Genomic DNA, 21552 nt, shown 5'->3' with positions numbered 1-21552 from the left:
CGACAAGAACGAGTTTCACTATCGCTAGGCTCGTTAAAACATAGCGATGGGTTTGCCCACAGGGCAAATTATAGAACAAGAATATGTTATCCTCCTCAAGCTTGACAAAAATAAAGAGGTACAGGTCAGAAATGACTGGGGAAAAATTGGGAAGAAAACTTGAAGAAACTTTATTGGTAGCAAGTCGCTCTTGAACATGACACTTTCACTCCGCATCTGAGTCGGGTTGGGTTGTTCCGTTCACCGGTCATATCACCATTGGTCCATCACACCATCCACATTTGGGGTTAACGCTACCAATCCATCATGTCAGTGTCGCCTATATGTTCAAGAGAAGTCGCTCAGAGAATTCACCTGTGTCTCATCCACTGCAATACATTCACGCTCCATTCTTTCATGACCGCCACCCTAAAACCTGTATCATCAGACCGTTTTCACCTCCAAAATCATTGCTCCGTTTCGTGTCATAGATGTGGGATTCACTAAGGCCCTCCTATGATGGATCGCTTCTTGTCGACATCAGCTCATTATCCGGGAAGTCGATCTAGGAACAACCATTTTAGTACTTTGAAGCTTGCATGCCTCAATGGCAAGTTTCTCACTTCCGACAACAGGTTTACATCAATGGCCTTTGACCAAAAGATTTTGCATGGTGTTCGGCGCCAGGTCCCTTATTCACACCACATGAATTGTACTGTAGTACCTTGAAGGTCATCATCATTATCGGTGATTCCTCTCGCGCCTGTTAACAACTTACATCATTGGTTGGTAATGAGGCGATGTCTTTCCATGTTCGACTCCAGAACATCTCTCACATGGATCGACTTGTACTTTGAGTGAAGATCGAACGAGATTGAAGACTTCGAATCTAGTTTCATCCATCCAGACTGCGATATATATTCAGGAAAATAAAGGCATCGAATGTACATCACTGTTGCATAGATAATCATCCAATCTAAGGAATGATGGCTCTACCAGAATCATCAGTCTGCACACAGACGATTTCCTGTCTTATGTACATGAAAATGAATTTATAAAGCTGAGGATGGGAATGCCCGCCTCAGCTAGATCATGAAAATATTATGAAGATAATGTATTGTATTGTATCTTATTACAGGTCACCTTCCAACTCAAAAAAACTTCGGATCCTCATGATAAAGCATTTCACCCGACATCAAAAAGATTAACGACCTCATGCTTTAGGGGGCAACTGTTATAGACATTTTTGGGCACTGCAACCCCAATCATAAATGTCCATAAACCAAGGGCTCCTAAGTCCCTAAAAGTATTGTTCCAACACCTAAAAGAACAAGGTAAACTGATTACATCATCTCCCATAAGTTCCCCATGAAAAGTTACTCAGAACTAGTCAAAACTAGACCATCTCACCTGCTCCATGGTCAAAGTGCGCTGCATCCCACCTAAATGCACATGGGAGGTGCGATGCATATTGAAAAGCCCTTCTATGGGGTGTGATGGGCATGAGTGGACAAATGGCAGAGTCAATTTGCGAGGTGTAGGATCATTGAATCTTCCAGAAACTTCTCCTATGACACTTGCCTCTCTGCATTCGCCCAGGGATGAGTAAGAGATCATCAATCTCCAAGTGGAATCATGAACTATCAAAGAGAGGACACTAATCAAATCTTAGAAGCTGACTCACCTCCCTGCAATCATCTATATATGGATCCCTCGTACCAGAAATCCAGAGGCTGGAATTTTGTATCATGTAAGGAAGTGTTGCTGGTTTCTTAGTGTAACATCATAGTGTTGGGTGATCTAAGCTTTTCATGAGGTGAAGAAGGGCTTTCTTGCTGAGAGGATGATGCTGGGTCAGAACAAATTGGTTGTAATCCTCTTTGCTATTCTTGATATTAATAAAGCTATTCAAGTTTTCCTCCACATTCTTGTATGATTGATGATATATGCATTTGTGTGGTCAATATATATCTGGTCCTATATTGTTTATGATAGTAGATCTCTGTTCTTGGATAGTGTTATTGCTAGTTTGATTCCACAGGTTCTCTTTGAAGCTGGGTAGACGAGGAAGCGAGTGGCAAAGATCTATCAAAAGGGAGAGGAATCAAGGAAGGAACCAAGCACAAGACAGAGGTTGGTCTCCTTTGTTCCCCTCTTATCTACTTCTCATAAAGGAAAATGAAAGTAGTTTTAGTTTGTTTATTTCTAAGATAGCTACCAGTCTTAGTGGGACTAGAAGCTCTGCATAGACACTAGATTTCCTGATAACAATGCAAATGGCACCTGCGTGGGCGCATGATCAAGGAAGTCCTCGTCAAGTGGAAAGACACATCTCCGGAAGATGCAACCTGGGAACCAGCCACTATTCTTCAGCAGTTTCTGCGGCTTCAGCCTTGAGGAAAAGGCTATTCTTATGGGGGAGGGCATGTTAGGGCCCCACCCTAACCCCCTTATTTATGTAGTAGGATCGAGTCATAGTTATAGTTAAGTAAAGAGTCAATAAAGCCCATATTAATAATTATAAGTGGTTAACCCACATTTAATGATGGGACCACAGTTAGCTGCAAATGGGCCATGGTATTAGATAGATGGTATTAATAAGAACCATGGTATTACATGTATGAATCGTATATAAAGGATAGAGACTCCCTGCGAGGAGCATCATGTCTTATTTCGTAATCGAGCTCAGTTTTATTGGAGGTTGCCCCCTCGAAGAGGAAAGTGAACATTGCTTTCTGAATAATAAAATACTTGCTGTTGTTCCTCACTGTTCTAGGTTTTGGGTATATTTCTTTGCATATTTGGTATTCTCGTATTGTCTTGCAGGTTAAGAGCATAACACTTGGAGGCTAAGGGCCCGACCCTAGTGGATCACTTGGTTTTTGTACCATTATTTGCCGATTACAACTCATTTGTGGTTTGATTTCTTTTACTTGCTTCATTCAGTAATATGTCGTTCCTTGACATTTCATTTAATGGCTCTGTTATATTCAACTCGTACTTGAATAGTAAGGTTATCATTCGCAACTGAAATGTTATGTTGTTCATTCTGAAATCATATTACATTGTTGTCCCCTTACAAATTGACATTACTATATAACATTGTTGTTCCTTTACATATTAACATTATTGTTTGATTAAAGAGTAACATTGCTGTTAATTTATATATTGGTACATTGTTCATTTAGCCATGGTTTATCTATAATTGTGATTGCCATTCATTTAGATTACTGTTCTATTACAACTGCAATTGATATTCCATTATAACAGTGGTTAATACTTATTACATTAAATGAATATTACTGGCTCCATTATTCGTTGTAGGTTTTCATTTGATTTAGTTCGTTGTTCAATCTTTCGTATACTTAGTTAAGTTTGTTCTTCCATTCTTGGTTTTCTGTTCAATTCAATTAGTAGTTAAAGATTGCTGCTCAATTCCTTTAGATTATGGTTGCTGCTTAATTCATTCCTGTAAGTTAAAGCTTTGTTGTTCGATCTTTTCAATAGATTAGCTGTTGTTCTCTTTCCTGTTAATTGAATTATCATTTCAAGTAATTGCTTTGGTGTGAACAAAACGATCTCCAACTGTAGCGAACATTGACTATTGCTATCCAGTTCCTAGATTGAAGATCTTCTCTTTGATTGCTTTTCATTTGCATCAGTTTACAAAGGAAAGAGTTATCATTACTGCATCCTTGACTGATGATTGATGTAGCTTCTTAAGTGAATGATTTAGTTATAAAGCATTTCAATTTCTTGTGATTACACTTAGAGTTTGTTTCCAACATTTATTTACTTTTGTAAAATCACTATACTACTAGCATTACTCTTGACAAGTGACCACCTCAGACTGAGTACACTCTTGAGATAACAAATCGTACCTGGATTGATAATTAATGTAGGGTAAATAGAGGTTAAAAAGACCCTTTTTACTGAGCAACATTTTGGCGTCGTTGCTGGGGAAGAGTGTAGCCATTTGTTTCTTTTGAGAGTAGTGTAAGTACCTGCTAGGAGAGAGTTGGGTTTTAAAACAGAAGGTGAGAACCTACGTATGAAGCATGTAACAACCCTGCTCCCCCACCCGCTTTCCTACAGATTTGTTGTTATTTTGGGTAGAAATCAACATTTGATTTGTGTGCATGACTAAGCAGAAAAAACCTGAAAAGAATCTTAAACCTTTACCCAAGCCTGATAATGCTAAGGGGCCGGTGACCCTAGGTTGATTGACCATTATAGACGAAATCCTTAAAAAGGCAGAATCGCAGCCTTTAGTAGGACCTGGAAAAGCTGCTTCTAGACAACCTACTAGTTCCCTTCAGGGCACAAGATCACCATCTATAGCCTTCACTGAGGTGCACAACCAAACAGAGGAGCAAGATTTTCAAGAAATTGAGAATTCTAGCCCAAAATCATTGCAAGAAGGGAACCTTAGTAATCTCTGTGAAGGAAGAGGAGAAACAGGGGAAACTGAAGAGCCAAAATCTCCTCTTGGAATAATTCAGCCATTAAGTAGCCCAGATAAGGGAAGTGCTATAAAAATCATCTAGAATGAAGCTAAAAAATCTAAAGAGCTAAAATTCCCCCAAACATTAATTCAACAAGGAACTTTCATCATCCCAGACAAAGCAAGTGTTGTTAAGGCCATTCTTGTTAAGGACATCCTTGCTCCTTATAGCTAGCCTAGGAATACCCTCCTAGAAAACCCAAAAGGTTCTTGGCACATATTTGACCAAATGGCCCACAATCAGCAAACACCCCAAACATCTGCACTGTAATATCCCATTGTAGATACTACAGTTAATGCACCTATGAAGGCCATTCCTCTCCAGCACATCCCTACATTCCATGGCCTAACATCGGAAGATCCAAATGCATTTTTGTTTGAATTTGATGTGATGTGCAGAGGGTACGCTATGCCACCGATCCCCAAAAGCTGAAATTATTTCCCTCTACATTAAAAGGGGCTGCTTTACGATGGTTTATGGGATTAGGTGGAGGTTTCATAAATGATTGGGATTAGATGAAAGGTGCTTTCTTAAAAAAATATCAGGATTATTGTAGGTCTAGAGAGTTAAAAGATGAAATATTTCAGATGGTAGCTAGACCTAATGAGACATTAGAAGAATATGTTGAATGTTTTCAGTATAATCTTCAAAGATCTCCTTATGCATCATTACCCTTACCTGACAATGTATTAAAAACAACATTAATTAAAGGCATGAAGGAACAATGGGTTGAAACACTAAATATTATGGGAAAAGGAGATATTTATCAAGAAAATTTTGCTAACATTATTTACTTATGTATCATGAGTTCGCAAGGCGGCACAAAGCTAAAACCAGTGGAACATGACAGGTTTACAAGGAACAACAAGATCTATAGAGAAGGAGTAACTCGCACAGAAATTGGAAATTTATTGGAGAATTGCAAAACTGATATATTGGGGACTCTGAAAATGAAGCTCAATATTATGCAGGCAAAACAGAAACAAACAAAGGCAGAGCAAAATCTGGCAATATTCTGTCCCAGATGCAGAAAGAAACACAGCCACAAAGAGTGCCCATTAGACACAGTTCAGGTTTGCACTATTTGTACTAAAGACCACTCTACAGAGAGCTGCCTCTCACTTCCTGGTTTGAAAGTAGTATACAAAGAAGTAGAAGAACAACTAGAACTGGTGTACCTACTTAATCAGGGCTGTCAATGGTAGCTGCGACAATCAGGTATGTTCCCCAATCCATATTCTTCTTTCCATCCTCTGTAATATCATGCTCAACAATATAATACAATGTGGAAAAATCAACCTCCCTTCTCAAATTGGTCACAACAACCATTTCCTTCATCATCTGCATGGCCGAAGCAAACAAGGCAATCTAATTGGCCTAATTTTCCCTACGCTCTACCATATTGGCAAAACAATGCATATCCAACACGATGGTCCCCTCCCACTTTGCAGAGTCAAGCCTGGTAGACAAACTAGCAAAGACCGATGAATCAACCAGTAGGAACCATTCCACTCCCTCAACCTACATTTCCAGCACTACATCAAAACCCCCAGTCCAACTTAAGACCACAACTCCCAGCCCAACCCAACCCGAACCCAAGTAACATACCGGTTCAATCCATTCAAATAATTGAAACACCATAACTAGAAACTGATCTAAGGGAGTGCAACGACCTTTAATTAAGGTCTGGGTGTATTGTAGACAGCGAGGGAGACAAATAGGCCCAAGTTTAAAATCACTTACCTGCAGAACAACCATTACAAGAAGAAGATGTGGTCAAATAATAGACTCATGACCAAGCAACCACATCTTCTTCCCCATTCCCAGAATGATTAATCATACTGTGCCCTATAGAACATCCTGACTTTGATATTCTAGGAAAACTAAAGAATTTGTACATAAAAATCCCACTCCTCCAAGCTATCTAAGATATCCCAATATATGCAAAATAAATTAAAGAACTCTGTATAAAAAACCAAGGAGGAGAATAACAAATAACCCAACAGCCCAAGTAGTTGGCACCCTATCTGATCTATTATCAGGGAGAGAAGCACCTATCAAATATGAAGACCCAGGAAATCCAATAGTGACAGTGCAAATCAATGGGCAAACCTTTTCAAATGCCTTAGTTGATTTAGGGGCTGCAATTAATATTTTAACAACCACCACTTGTCAAAAACTAGGCATTACATTAGTAGAACCAACCTCCACCTTATTAGAACTGGCTGACCGATCAGTGGTTAGGCCAAAAGGTACACTATATGATGTCATGGTATCTGTTGATTCTTGGGAATATCCTGCTGACTTTCTGATAATAAATCCAAAAAACTGACTTCATGGACACCCGTTGATTTTAGGTAAACCTTGGCTTGTGACCGCTGATGCTTACAGGTTGCTGACAAGGTAGTATGACCATAACTAGAGGGAGTAACATCAAGAATCCCGCCCTATACCCTCCAGCCCAGCCAAGTGTAACAATAATAAAAATTAACAAACATCATGTATCATACCTCAACGAAAACATTAGATCCCCATTAACCATAGAAGATGCCCTCAATTTTAAATATCAAACAGAGGATGATGTCATTAACAATTTCATTAACCAAGCTAAATCTAGATCACACATACAATGTCACATGATAAAGGCAGCATTTGACAATGCACTAGAAGAAGATCCTCTCAAAGACACCGATGATCAAACAATACCCACTAGCTCTGTTTCAAATAGCAAAACTATAGAGGTTGAGCCAGGAAAAACCTTGAACATCAATAATAACCTGACTCCTAAACAAGAAGAGAAGTTGGTCCAACTACTGAGAAAATATAAGGAAGCTTTTGCTTAGGATTATCCAGACATGAAAGGAATTGATCCCCAGCTATGTACACACAAAATTTATACAGAAAAGGATGTGAGACCTGTTCACCAACCCCAACAGAGACTCAACCCTCACCTGAAATACATTGTGAAATATGAATTACAAAAACTTTTGGATGTAAAATTTATTTATCCAATCATCGATAGCAAGTGGGTCTCTCTACTAGTTGTGGTGCCAAAGAAGAATGGAAAGTGGAGGAATTGTGTAGATTATAGAGAATTAAACAAAGCCACCCAGAAACATCACTTTCCCCTTCCATTCATTGATCAAGTATTAGACACATTAGAAGGAAAGGAATTATTTTCTTTCTTGGATGGCTTCAGTGGATACAATCAAATTCAGATTGCCCCTGAAGACCAGGACAAAACCACTTTTACGTGTCCTTGGGGAACATTTGACTACAAAGTCCTACCCTTTGCCCTATGTAATGCCCCTGCCACATTTCAAGGGGCCATCCTCAGCATCTTTTCAGATTTAATAAATGAAGGGCTCGAAGTATACATGGATGATTTCAAACCATATGGAGATGATTTCGACCCAGCACTAGACACATTGGAAAAGGTGCTGCAATGATGTATTTCCACCAGGCTCTGCTTAAGCCATGGAAAGTGCTATATGATGATGACCGAAGGGCTCATCTTAGGTCATTATATCTCAGTAGCTAGAATACAGGTAGATCTAGCCAAAATTAAAATAATTTTGTTAATACCTACTCCTACCACACAAACAGAGGTACGTAGTTCTCTTGGATTTTCTAGTTATTATAGGAGATTTATAGAACATTTTTCTCAAATAGTTGCACCTCTATATGCACTGATAGGGAATGTTGATTTTGTTTAGACATATAAATGCGACCATGCTTTTGAGAAACTAAAAAGTCTTGTGTCAACAGCGCCAGTGCCCAGAGGCCCAAATTGGGACTTGCCATTTCAAATTTCATCAGACACTTCGGACACAACTATTGGAGCAGTCCTTGGGCAGGAAGAAGACAAAAAACCATATGCAATCTATTATATCAGCAAGAATTTGTCTCTTGCAGAGTTAAATTTTACTGTTATGGAAAAAGAATTCTTAGCTGTAATACATGTTGTATATAAATTTAGGCATTATATCACTGGATATCCTGTTGTTTTATATACAGATCACTCTGCCATAAAATATTTAGCAAATAAACCTATTACAAATGACAGAGTAACAAGATGGTTGATTTTATTGCAAGAATTCGACATCACAATAAAAGATCAACCTGGGAAAGAGAATCTTGTAGCTGATTTTCTCTCACGAATGCCGAAACCAGTGGAGGCAGCAGCAATCAAAGATAAATTTCCAGATGAACATTTATTCACTGTTACTGTCAAAACACCCTAGTATGCTAATGTTGCAAATTATTTAGCAGTAGGAAAATTACCAAATCATCTGACCCCCAATGAACGAAAAAAGATTGTGCAACGTAGTACCCGATTTTCTTAGATTGGGGGCTACCTATTTCATATAGGGGCAGATATGCACATCAGAAGATGCATCCGTGAAGACGAAATATTTGACATCTTGAAGCCTATCATGATGGACCATGTGGCAGACATTTTGAAAATTGAAGAACTGGTCACAAAGTTCTGCAAACAGGGTATTATTGGCCCACAATCTTCAAAGACGTGAAAAAAATTGTTCAAGCCTGTGGCAGTTGCCAAAGAGTAGGACACCCTGGACAATCTGACGAAATTCCTTTAAACCCACAGCTAGTAATCGAACCATTTGAGCATTGGGAGCTCGATCTTTTTGGCCTTATCAACCCATCATCAAACCAAAAAACATATATTATGATAGCAACTGAGTATGTGACCAAATTGGGTGAAGCAGAGGCACTTTCAAGAGCTACAGAGGACTCTGTCATTCATTTCCTGTTCCAAATATTTGTGTGATATGGCATCCCAAAAGACATAATCACGGATGGAGGACCATAGTTTGTAGGTAATAAAATCGCTACAACATTTAAAAACTATCATATTCAGCACAAGATTACCACTCCGTATCACCCACAGGCAAATGGTCAAGTAGAGAGCACGAATAAAGTTATAGAGGCAATATTAAAAAAACCATTGCGTCACGCAGACACAATTGGGCTACAAGATTGTTGGAAGCCTTGTGGGCATACCAAACAACGTGGGGAAACACAACCGGTTATTCACCATATCATCTAGTATTTGGAAAGGAACTCATCTTTCCAATAGAATTCGAAATACAAACGTTGAGAATGGCACAGGAGGTCGGTCTAGATTTAAATGAGGCCCAGACCAATAGACTATAGTAAATTAACGAGCTAGATGATATTAGAATCTTGGCTCTTCAACACACTGCATTAATCCAACAATAGAGAGAAAAATGGCACAATGCCCTGATCAAAAAGAAAATCTTCCATGAAGGAGATTGGGCACTCCTATACGATTCCATGTTTCAGGATTTTCCAGGAAAACTTCAGACTCGTTGGCTGGGACCGTATGAAATCCAAAAAGTGCTTGAAAATGGCACCATTACTTTGACTACTACTGACAGATCAGAGCACACCTTTAAAGAAAATGGCCACTGAATCCAACAATACCATAAACTGCCTACTCTGGAATCCTTCTACCAGCAACTTTGGGAAGATTCTGACGTGCAGATTTTGGCTGAGGAAAAGAACTCTTCCTCACCTTTGGTTCAATAAGTAATTTGATTGATTTTTAACCTTGTACATAACTTTTTTTGTTATGTTTGTGTAAATTTATTTTTGTATATATTTCTGCATTTCTGTAAAAAAAAATTACATTTTGTTGTTCCTTTCCATAGGAGCAGCACTTTCACGTTTTGTTGTTCCTTTTCGAAGGAACAACACTTTTGCATTTTGTTGTTCCTTTCCGAAGGAACAACACTTTCACCATTTCTTTGTTCCCTTTCAAAGGAACAACACCTTTGCATTTTTCTGTTCCTTTCCGAAGGGATAGCAATTTCACCGTTTTGCTGTTCCTTTTCGAAGGAAAAACATTTTCATTGTTTTGTTGTCCCTTTTCAAAGGAAAAACATGTTTGCATTTTGTTTTTCCTTTCTGAAGGAACAACATTTTTTCCATTTTGCTGTTCCCTTTCAAAGGAACAACAGTTTTGCATTTTGTTGTTCATTTTTGAAGGAACAACATTTCTGCCTTTTTGTTGTTCCTTTCCGAAGGAACAACACTTTCACGTTTTGTTGTTCCTTTCTGAAGGAACAATACTCCCACACTTTTGCTATCCCTTTCTGAAGGAATAGCACTTTCATTTTTTGTTCTTCCTTTCGAAAGGAACAACTCACCCGCATTTTTGTTGTTCCTTTCCGAAGGAACAACACTTTCATTTTTGTTGTTCCTTTCCAAAGGAAAACATTTCTACATTTTTGTTTCATGCTTGATTTATTTGCTCTTCCGATTAAGGAACAACTGTTGTTCCTCTTAAGGAACAGTAGTTCCGAGTATGTTTTTCTTTTTCTTGTTGTTCCTCTTAAAGGAACTGCAGTTTGTGTGTGCAAATATTCTTTTGTTGTCCAAACAACAGCTGTTCCATTTAAAGAACACCACTTTTTGAGTGCATTTTTCTTCTTTTTGTGTGTATGTGTGCTTCACCATTTAGAGGATTTTGTGAACAATGGTCATTTAAGGCACAACTATACATTTATTCATGAATACAAAAACTAGAGGATACTAAAATCAACAAATCAAAGAAAAATCGTTATCTTTAGAAGAAATTGCTTTGAATTGATATGAGAAAGGAGGAAAGGACACAACTATTTATATCACTTTGATGGCTTTATTTTCACTAATGTCAATGTGATTGATTATTTTTATCATGATGCTTCTTTCTAAACCCTCATAATTATCTTTGATCATTATTATTGAATAAGCATAAGGGCATATTTTTCTCTATTGAGATGTTCAGACTTCTTCCACCATCCCTACTCTTAAGGAGTGTTGAGCCACCATATATATATAAATAGGAAAAGTGCTATATAAAATAAAAGAAGGAAAACAAAACATACATATCTATATGATTACTAATATGATTTTTCATATGAAGGATAGGGGGTCTCATCAAGAGCTAGCCTACCATGATCATAAGGAAGAAAGTGAAGTGGCATTCCCACTATGGCCACCACACCAGGGATATGATCCAAGAGGCACATCATAAAAATAAAAGGTCCTTGGAATAGGAGGTCTCATCACAATCCGACCTGTCCACCTTTCACAGCTTCCTGGTGAATGACATTGTGATTCACCTCGTTACCAGGCCAGCACAATGGCCTCCATTCTGACATCACACAACACTTTCCTAAGCATACACAAAGGATTATGGTTCCAAGGGTGAAATAAGCAACTCTGTCAAGGTTATGGACACCTGTGGGCAGCAGAGCTCTGCTAATGGTATTGAAGTCATATTTTTCATGCACCAATAGACATTATAAACCCTTCTTCTTATATCTTTATAGTGATTTCAAATGAGATTATATCAATAACCCTTTCGAACCTTTGACACATGAAATTCATTTATAAATCAATCATAATGGTTAAAGTGGATAATGACCGCATAAGAAATTTTACTCGCGTTAGTTGTCCTATTCTCTATTTTTCGCATCATATCACGACATTTCCATATTTATTAGCAATTTCATTATAAGCCTCGATTTCGGTAATCCGCTTATTTATTTAAACATGTCATATATCTATACGCTGTTCCTTTATTCCACTGTACAATTGCATTTCAGCATGCTGCCCCTCTATTTGACGGCTGAGGATGGCCTATCACACTTCGGGGGTGCGGGTGATCTCCATAATTCACTGGCATACATGTCAGCTCATTGTTCGAAGGTATTATAACTTCACAAAAACTTGGGAATTGCAAGCCTAATGGTATTTTGTTTCCTAATATGCATGGCTTGCTATTCCAATGCCATTTCCATGTTTTTCTGTACAAAAATTAGCATCAAATTAAAAATTTGAACAGCTTTCTGTTCCATCATCTTCTCCGTGTTTTCTTAACAGTAAGCTAAAAATTTGAACAGCTTGTTATTCCATCGTCGTCTCTATGTTTTTACAGTGTGCTAAGCATGAGTAAGATGGGAGGAAGATCAATTCACAATGAGCCACAGGTGTTAATGGTCTCTGGCGCTACACGATAAATCTTAGCAAGGGTAGGATGGATAGCCTACCTTAACCACCTACAGCAATCTGACGAGACAGTGGCGATCGAGTTTTTGCAGAATTTGCAGGAAAATCATTCCATGGTGAGAGGGAGTCAGATAGTAGTCACAGATGACCTAATTGCTGAAGTTCCAGGACTGCCAGCCGTTGGACCTATGTGGACTCTGAAAAAGGTGAGATTACGAGATGCCATAACCATCTTCTAGGATGAAGGGAAGAACCTTACTGTCAAAGGGAAAGGAGTCCTGCCGGCAACCCTGGGAGAGCCTTGGGTAGAATTGGTGAGAAATATACAAAGCTACATCACTTGCGATGGTAGAAAAGACGCGGTAAGACCACGCCATCTCAAACTATTAGCTGTGTTAAAGCAAAAATATGCTATTAATTTGCCTACATTCTTAAATTTTTTATTACATGATGTTGCCCAAACCATGAGAAAATATCACCATGTAGAATCAGTAGTAAGCCATCATGGTTTAATCCAGTTGATACCCAGTTACAGTCCTGCCCAACAGCAGAGCAATTGGGAAGAATTTATTTTCTCAATAGATGGGGGACTGGCCTTTCCAGTCCCAAAATGAAAACATATTGCTAGCACATCAAGTAGACCTCTGAAATGAAGACAATCTATCAGATTGGCAAGGAGCAGAGGAATTCTGGAAAATTCCCAGGGAAACATTAGCCAGCTGGTGGAAATACATGATTCAGAAGATGAGTAACCCCCACAACTTGAAGGGGGAGAATTTGAAGAAGAATTAGAGGAAAATGAAGAAGGAGAACCAAAAGAGGAAACTAATCTAGTCAGGAAGAAGGGGAGGAAACAGAACAATGAAGTGAAATTCCACTGCGAAACCCTCTGCAAGAAGATGAATTGGCCCAATTTTTGGCCAATATGGGTGAATATGTCCAACCTCACAACCCACTCAACCCCGACACTAAAGAAAGGCCGCAGGAAAACTTTTTCCATGATAAGAGTGCATCTGAGGAGATGTGTGACGAGGAGGAAGAAGAACAACAGTCCCAGGAACACTCTGCTCATGATAAGAGTGTATCTGGAGAGATGTGTGATGAGGTGGAGGAAGAAGAACAATATCAAGAACACTCTATTCCCAGTCAGAAAACACTCAAAGAATTGCATGATGAAGAAGAGGCAGAAGAAGAAGCTGCCTAGGAGACAACAAAACAAATCAGGGTTTCTCCCTCTCAAAAACCTGATCAACAGAACACTGAAGAAGTGTCCCAAGAAGGAAACATGGAAATTGGCCAAGGCGAGGGTATAATCCCTGAAGTACAAAGCCCAAGGCCAAGAAAATAAATAGTTGTTCCTCCTAAGGAAACAAGGGAAATTAAAAAGTTGAGAAAGGAATAGCGGAGACTGTTAAATATAATTAAGAAACTTCGACAACAAATAAGGGTTCTAAAACTAGGGAAAAGCTCAAAAATGACCTCTGGATCAAAGCATGCAGCCACCAAGCTAAAACCCCATAGAATGAGGACCAAAAGAACTCAAACTGAACCCATTGTTATTCAGGATCATAAGGAACAACATGTGGCTGTTACAAATATAGAAGACAAATGAACAACACACCCGTCTGTGATAAGGAAGTCCAGACAGAGGCACTGATAATTGGTGAGAAGGAAACACAGACCATAAAAACCAAATGTCACAATAAGGAGATCCAAGTGGATCTCCAGCCCAAAATTGTCATGATGGATAATGACCCGAGGATAATAAATCTGCAAAAAGATTTGGGTCAAGCCCAACAAATGATAGAAAAAATCATAGAGGAAACTGTTCCTCAAGAAAAATATCAGAAGTTACAACACCAGTTAAAGAACATCAATGCATAGGAAAGCCAGGCTTTTGATGGATGGCGAAGGGTAGAGGAAAGAGTCAAAAAGGTAACCCATAGACTAGGCACAGTTATAAATCAAATGGATACCTTATGTTCTCTGTATATTGATGTTCTAGTGTGTAGGGCACCCGCCAGAAACTCTGCTTTGTTTTTAATGGAAAGATATTTACAATTGAAAATTAAGGCTATCAAGGTAGGCATGTCTAAAGAGATAAAAACCATTGATGATTTCATAAATTATTGTAAGCATTACGGGGTGAAAGTTCAATGATTATTATGTGAATTTTATTTGCACAATCTTGTGTTAGATGGAGAAACAGAACAAAACCCTAGCCCTTTTGTGGGTGATGTCCAACCTCAAGCATTTATTTCTTTTGGTGTTAATCAGATAAAGTGGCTTAAAGCCTACAATGTCTTCCAGAGATAGGAGAATGGGTTAGATCTGCAGTTAAGAGGTGAACCTAGAAACCCATTGCAATTATGGAATAAACATAGGAGCTTAATGAGAACTTAGGCCATGATCCAGATGTTGGGACCTATTCACACAACAGTCATCCAGCTGTTGGAAATAATACCGAGAGGGGGGGTGAATCAGTATTATCAAGTTCTTTTTAATAAATCTTCCTTATTTATACTTTGAATTATTCTTGTATGTCAGTACCATAAAACAATGAGCATGAACAAGAAAAACAGATAGTCACACCAAAGAACACCAGATATAAGGTGGAAACCCAATGTGGGTGAAAACCACCTGCTGCAATATGTCTCTATCTTCTTTCAATTAGAAACTCCTTTTACAATGATTTTGTATTGGTGCAGTCCTTTACCAATACGCAGGCTGCAACCTGCAGAGAGCTACAACTCTCTCTCGTTTTCCAGTCTCTCCTGGAAGGGAGCTACAACCCCCTACTTCTTTTCTTTCAAGGACCACTTTTCATAAATTTTCAAACTGGATCCAAGAATATCAAATAATCATCAAGTACATGCAAATTACCCAAACTCCAAGAATTACCCAACTTCTCAGAATGTTGTAAACAGAAAGATAGTACCAGAAGTATAAACCTAGAATTCTGCAGCAATAAATAGAAGATGATCAACAAATGTTTTAGAACAGATACGCAATTTTTCTTTATCTGAACTGCGTGGCTCCACACTTCACCTTCTGCGTCTCTGCGTATCCCCGCAGAGAGCCTTCCACTGCACCACGTACCCATGCATTGTTTCTTCAATCACGCCGCGTACTACTACTGTGGCCACGCACCCTTAGATGTTATCGCGTCGCGTATCTACGCACCTGTGGCTTCTGTAGCGCCGCGTACTTTCACTGTGCCTCCACACCTGAACCTCTGTTGCACTGCGTACCCACGCACTGCGCCTTCTTCTGCTGCGCGTACCCATGCACTGCGCCTTCTTCTGCTCTGCGTACCCCCGCACTTGCACCGTTAATCACCTGCGAACCTCTGATTAGGGCCGAATTGGCAGTCCACCAGTGTGCCACAGATAGTCAGATGCCCAGATTTGATCATGCGCCCGAGAGATCACACTTCATAGATTCACTTTCAACTTCACTTTTATATAGATCAAGCTTTTAAACCGATGACCCAATATTTCAGATCTTAAGATATACAATTTGCAAAAGATACTTTAGCCAAGTGATCTCGTTCCTTATTTATAGTCAAGCCCTTATTCACACCATGGGACAAAACCATCAATAACCAATACAAGGGATCCAAACCGGGGCTAAATTAGATCCTATACCACGGGCCAAAACCATAGAATCAAGAACGGCGGGATAAATACCACGGGCCAAACATAAGAAACCCCACGTGAGCGCGCTTCTCTGCCTTGAAGTGAGTGAACTGGGGGGTCCGCACCTCATGAACGGGTAACCTGCGGGTATGTACGCACTTTATCTATGATATTCTTGCGGGTCCGCAGCTTTTGTGCGGTTTACCTGCGTACCTCTTATTTTCCAACATTTTGAGAGCCTGAACAGAGCATTGCCACTTAAGAGAGTTGCCATCAAGTACAACACCTGTAACATAGAGCCATACCAGAATCATAATGCCAACACCAGTAAGGGGTAGAATACTTCTTAGCTATCAAAGACTTTGCCATAGCAACAGCCAAATTCCGATACGAGACTTCTAATCGGAATATCCAAAACAGAGAACCATTCAATTATGAGAATTTTAAGCTAGTTGCTAACCGCTTGGTTATCTATGGTGACCTCATCTTGAGAGAAGGCCCATTTTGGTTAGGCTTTAGGTTCTGAAGTCCAATCATTTGGTATCCTGCACCAGGGTATAGAGCCTTATATGAATTTCCTAAAGGTTAGACAGGGCATATTTTTGAAATCTTAGCTAAGAATCATGGTTGTAGACCACTGACTGAGAATCCTTCTCTAGCCTATTCCCTAACTGCCTTGCATGTAAATTACAATGTTTTCATGAGGGCATGAAAAAGGGTAAGTAGAGGGGTGTGTTGAGCATTAGAAAAGGTATCTAATTGCCACTTATTTCGTTATCTTTTCCTTTAATTCATAATTTATTTACATTATCAGATGGGCATATGATGAAGGATTATGATAAAGTTAAAGAGATTTGTGAGTAACGTAAAATGACTAAATATTACCTTTTTCTATGCAAAAAATGAAGAAAATGGGAGATCGCCATTTCAGAGGAAAAGACAAGGCAAAATCAACTTTTGTCCCTTTGACAATGAACCGCATCTAGATAAGGCAATCTAGATCAGAGCACATGAGCCAGGAAAACGAAGAAGAAATTCCAGATCAGCACAAGAGGACGAAGAGATAATTGAAGGATAACGATATGGTGAATCCCTCAGGATCCTTTGATGCTGAGGGATCACTACCTTAAGAATATCTATATCTTTGGTATTTCCACCTAGCCACTATAAAAACGGACAGCCCTGCTAGCCCAAGGGGGCGGATTATTGTTGTTTTATAGAATTTTTTGTTGCAAACTAAGCTTGGATCATTGACTCTCTTTAAAGATCGATTACTATAACTCTATTTTCGTGATTAATACATAAACTTTGTTGTTGTTCCATTCTTTGATTCTAGAGTAACCGTAGCAGTGTGTCCTTGGAGGCCAAGGGCCCGACCCTAGTGGATCACTTGCCTTCTGTACCATTATTTTCCGATTACAAGTCATTTGTGATTTGATTTCTTTTACTTGCCTCATTCAGTAATCTATTGTTCCTTGAAATTTCATTTACTGGATCTGTTATATTCAACTCGTACTTGAATAGTAAGGTTATCATTCACAACTGAAATGTTATGTTGTTCATTCTGAAATCATATCGCATTGTTGTCCCCTTATAGATTGACATTATTGTATAACATTGTTGTTCCTTTACAGATTAACATTACTGTTCGATTACAGAGTAACATTGTTTTTCATTTACAGATTGGTACTATTGTTCATTTAGCCATGGTTTATCTATAATTGTGATTTCCATTCATTTAGATTACTGTTCTATTACAACTGCAATTGAAGTTCCCTTATAACAATGGTTAATATTTATTACATTGAACGAAGATTTCTAGCTCCATTATTCGCTATGTGTTTGCATTTGACTTAGTTCGTTGTTCAATCTTTCATAGACTTACTTAAGTTTGTTGTTCCATTCTTGGTTTGTTGTTCAATTCAATTACTAGTTAAAGATTGCTGCTCAATTCCTTTAGATTATGATTTCTACTTAATTCATTCTTGTAAGTTAAAGCTTTGATATTCGATCTTTTCAATAGATTAGTTGTTGTTCCCTTTCCTGTTAATTGAATTATCATTTCACGTAACTACTTTGTTGTGAACAGAACGATCTGCAACTATAGCGAACATTGACTATTGTTGTCTAGTTCCCAGATTGAAGATCCTCTCTTTGATTTCTTTTCATTTGCATCATTTTACAAAGGAAAGAGTTATCATTACAGCATCCTTGACTGATGATTGTTGTAGCTTCTTAAGTGAATGATTTAGTTTTAAACCATTTCAATTTCTTGCCATTGCACTTAGAGTTTGTTTCCAACATTTATTTACTTTTGTAAAAGAACTATACTACTAGCATTACTCTTGACAAGTGACCGCCTCAGGCTGAGTACACTCTTGAGATAAAAAAATCGTACCTGGATTGATAATTAATGTAGGGTAAATAGAGGTTAAAAAGATCCTTTTTACTAACCAACAAGGGGACCCAATGAAGTTGTTCAAGGTTACTACACTAGATTTCACAATATATACAATGCAATTCCAATTAATATTATACCCCCACCTGACTTAGCATTAATAAAGTCCCCTGATGGTTTTGACACAGACATGGCATTCTAGCTCAGGGAAAGAAACCCCCCAACTGTAGAAGATATGCAAAGTGTAGTTGTAAGTGCAAAGGCTAATTTACTAGCTAAAAGAGCTAGAGTTAGGAATGAAATAAGAGGAACAACTAAATATGAGCCTTCACCCTATAATATTAAAATAGATAGCTTAGCGAAAGTGTTATAGACATTTTTGTGCCTTACAGCCTTGAGCATGAAATGTCCATAATCTAAGGGATCCAAAGTCCCTAAACATGTTGTTCCTACCCCTAGAGGAACAAAGCTAACTAACCACAGCAATTCACAGAAGTTCTCCACCTGAAAACACTAAAAAACAAGCCAATTCAGGATCATGTCAACTGCTCCACTGAGCATCTGCGCTGAATGTCAACTGCTCCACTGTCTACCTGCGTTGAATGTCAACTCCAACAAAGGCTACCTGCACTGAGCGTAATTGGACAAGTGGTAGGCTCATTCCTCAATGTGTCAATGCCCAGGAAGCTTCCAAAATGACACTTGCATCAAGGAATTCGACTGGTGATGAGTAAGAGGTTCCAAATCTCCAAGTGGAAGCAAGAACCTCCAAGTGGACTCAAGAACTGAGAGAGGGAGAGGAAACTAGTCAGATCTCAAGCTGACTCATCCTCTCTCCAAAACATCTATATATAGATCTCTCCTCCATGAGATCTAAAGGCTGGAATTTTGTTATTGCAAAGAATTGTTGTTGGTTTGAGACTGGAGACATTGGGTGCTTAATGCTTTGAAGGGAGCTGAAGAAGGAATTCCATTCTGCTGGGAAGGTGATGCTAGATTGGAGCCCTATGGGTTGTATCTCTTCCTGAACCTTGTTATCAATCAATAAAGCTATCTTGATTCTTTCCTATATGCTGGTGTATTTTATACGATTGCATTAGTGTATTTGATTTACTTCTAATCCTGAATCATTTATGAATACATATATTTGCCTTTGTGTTGTGTTCTTCTGTTGTCGCAAGTAGCTGTTCTCTTGTCATAGGTAGCTGTTCTCTTGTGATCTCGTGGGATTCAGGTAGCTGTTCTCTTGAGCAAGCGAGGAGGCAAGTAGCTGTGGACACCCAAAGAGAAGAGGATCTAGATCGAGGGACAACTGGAAGACAACGGTAAGTCTACCAATCTCCCCTCTTTCACATTTCATAAAGGAAGAAATCATAATAGCTGTATTCGTTTGTTGCTAAGGCGCTGTCACACCTTAGGTGGATAGGATCGTCCTGCATAGGCATTTTTGCCCACAACAAATTGGCGACTCTGCTGGGGAGATTTGTTTTAGTCATTTTATTTGTGTTTACATCATTGTTTGCTTCATAGACTCAACAGCAACAATCGAACTGCTTCTGCAAAGTAGACTGTTGCTGCCTTGATCCTTCACTGGATTTTTTCTATGATCTGAACAATGGACTCACAAATGATTTGATGATCCTTTGTGATAGTCTTTAGTACCCTCTCAAAGCACCCCTTTCATTATACCTTGCTTGTGTTTCTGATTTGGCCTGAAACAGTTGATTTTTGAGCATTTTGTGACCCAGAACCCAGGGGAAACGAGAGTTTCTCCTTCAGCGCAGACACTGTGAAGGCAGTTTGCATTTCAACGCAGGTCCCGTGAAGGCTACCTGTGGTAAATGTCAAACCCACAGTGTTGGAATTGCGCTGAACCAGTTTAGGCTTGTGCAGCTGGGGTTCTCTGCTGTCTGTTGCCCTGTTTTGCTCTCTGTTTTTTGCAGCCTTTAACCAGCATAGGTACCAGTCTGATAACTCCTTTTCTTTGCTTCGATTCCGCCTCTTTTTTGTACAAAAAGACTGTGAATGTTTTTTTTTGTGTTTGTGGCATCATTTACAGTTTTCCTTTGCATGAGTAAAGTAGTCATCCTGTAGCCTTTGATTCAGATCTGATTGATAGTGATCTTAGAGGAGAGTTCATTGGCTGTTTTCAGATTGATTATAGATTTACTTTTGCTTATTGGTTTGAATTTGTCTCTTTCAAAGTGTCAAAACAAGTCTTTATTTCGAAAATCGCAAAGTGATTGTAATCTCTTCTACCCTTGTTCATTTCGAAGAAAGTGAACTTGTTTGTATTGATCATTTTAAAAGCAAATTCAAAGTTGTGCAAAAAGCTTTCTTTGTAGGCATTTATACTAAGAAAGTGGAAAACAAACACCTGCATTGTGCATTTTGCATTTGATAGTTTGCATGTTGGATTTAGGGAAAGTGCATTAGAGTGTGCTGATTAGTCTTTGAGAAAAGATAGTGTTATTCTTTTCCCTTAGTAGCTAGGATTTTCAAAGTTGAAAAGATAATAAAGCTTGCTTATCATCTTTAGACTGCATTTAGGAATTTGTATCATACATCTCGTGGTGAACCTTGAAAGGCAAACTTTAAAAAGATCAACCTAAAATAAACTGAATGAACCTAACAACGCTTTGTAACATAATGCACAACATAGAGGTCTAGGCTAGAGACGTGTTCCGGCGTCGTTAAGCCTAGTGACTGTCGATCTCGTGGAAGGTGGGTGATTCCTCCTGAGGGACGATAGCGCTAGTACGAATTGTGCTCCCACGTACCGTCGCGTATATATTGGGAGACCCCTATAGGCATATAACCTTTATCCTTAGGAAGCCGTGTCGGCCGCCCTACTAATTGCAATGCACTGAACACAACATTCAGGAAGATCGACCGCCTGTACCCTAAAAAGTATTCTGCGGTTTTGCGAAAAGTTTGGCACACCCTCTGCCTAGAACTCCAGAGCAGTTCCTTTTGGCCTTTTTCAGAC

The sequence above is a fragment of the Pinus tabuliformis genome, chromosome 6 (assembly GCF_031772625.1).
Source record: "Pinus tabuliformis cultivar Carrire ecotype Pingquan chromosome 6, CPIR1, whole genome shotgun sequence".
Classification (NCBI taxonomy): Eukaryota; Viridiplantae; Streptophyta; class Pinopsida; order Pinales; family Pinaceae; genus Pinus; species Pinus tabuliformis.
Note: the sequence above shows the minus strand (reverse complement) of the source record.